Here is a 1914-nt window from a genome sequence, read left to right on the forward strand (position 1 = left end):
CACTTCCCTTTCTTAGCCTTAGCTTTAGTTGATACTCCTTTGAATGGAATGCCCTCAATGGGTTTCCATCAAAATAGATTGAATCTCATTCAGAGAAAGCGCACAACTAAACTAGATCAAGACATAAAAGGCAAAATTATGAACAACGCGGAAGCAAATCAACACAAAACAGTGAAAACATGAAAACAGAGATGAGAATCAAACAACACAGATTTAGACAAAATCAAACCGAGAGAAGCGATACAAGAAACTTATCTCTTGAAGCCCGAGGAAGAGAACCTTGCTCTGAATACCACATGATAGAAGGGGCCTTGAGGAAGAGGACCGATAGGCGACGCAAGCTCGACCCAGATCTCCTCGAAGCTTCTCCGACGAGAAGACGCAACGGAATGATGAAGACAACTCTAGATTGGTGAGAAATTGGAAGAAATCGAAGCAAAAACCCTAAAATCATGAACGAACCCTAATCGGACATGAAGAAACCCTAGAAGAAGGGGGAAACTCGATTTGGACCGATTAAACGATAGAAATCGAAAATCAATCGGTAGAAAACAGTTTAAACGGTAGAAAAATGGTTTTGATCGGTTGAATTTGAAGGAAAGTGGAAAATGAGGAGGAAACCCTAGGTTTGAGGAAGATGATTGGTGGAAAAGATGAACTGATGAGAAGGAATAAAGATCTGAGATGATAATGGACATATCTGTGGAGAAAAAATGGGTTTTACCGTTGAAAAGATGCAACAATGATGAATCTGTGATGAACTGCAGGAGAGGAGCTCTTCGAGAGAGAAGATGCTCTCGAGGTATCTATGAGATGAAAATGAAATGGTGCGTGTTTGCGAAATGAAGAGGAGGATGTGCTGATGTTTGGAAGGGCTGACGCAGGCAGAGGAGGTGGCAGCGAGAGAGTGGATCTCCGTGGAGGAGAGAGAAGCACGGTGGAGTAATTGGAAAAATGAAATAATGAGGTGTGCTTGGAAGGTGGCTAAAGGGAGTCTTTGGACTCTCTAGCCTATGACTTTCAAGAGAGAATTTATTCTGGGTTTCAGAAATCTAATTCTCATTAATCTCAAAAGTCATTACAAGATGTGTTAGCATGCCTATATATAGGTCTACATGTACCACATGCCTAACACATTGTACACATGTCTATTACAAGTAAAAGAAATACTAGACTAAGGACATTGGGCTTGGGCCCAAGTCATCACTTCTTTAGGTTTGTGAGCAGTCAAGAGATATTAGAATGCGTTTATACTATAGAATCCAAAATTGCATAAATTGAAGAGGCAATTGCAATTCAAGGAAATAATTATATACAGATGAGCTTTGTAAGTAAATATCAAGCTATTTTTAAATTCAATGGTAGCAATTAAAGGCCTGTTTAAATTAACTTGTATATATGTAAGTAGAGGAAAACCAAATAAAACATGTGGAAAGCACTGAAGGGAATTTTGAAGTTTACCACAACTGGTTTAAGTGTAGGAGTTCATTTGCAAAAAGTCAACTCAAAAGTCAAATGTGTATAATTTTGGCAAAAATGCTCTCATGCCCAGCTTCAGCTGCTGGCTGTTTTTGCATTTATTTGCCCTTTATCAGCCCTCAAACAACTCCATTTAGTTATCCTTGGTTAAATTTTGTTGTGTCAATTCAAGTTACAGAGGGTATGTTTTACATATAGTTTTAATGCAAGCCTTGACTCTCACCTCTTTGGTGGTATGTTTTACAAATAGTTTTAGTGAATAGTTTTTTTCATGAGTTTTTGTAGCTTTTACTGCGTTTCTTGAGCTCCAATTTAATCATGGCCTATGGAAATTAATCAAGAAGGAGGCTATTGGCTTTAAATTGTTGATGTGGAACTGAGCATAATTTATATTATTTGTTACCTTATAAGACATCTGCAGTATGATTTTGTATC

This window comes from Vigna radiata, chromosome 8 (assembly GCF_000741045.1).
Source record: "Vigna radiata var. radiata cultivar VC1973A chromosome 8, Vradiata_ver6, whole genome shotgun sequence".
NCBI lineage: Eukaryota > Viridiplantae > Streptophyta > Magnoliopsida > Fabales > Fabaceae > Vigna > Vigna radiata.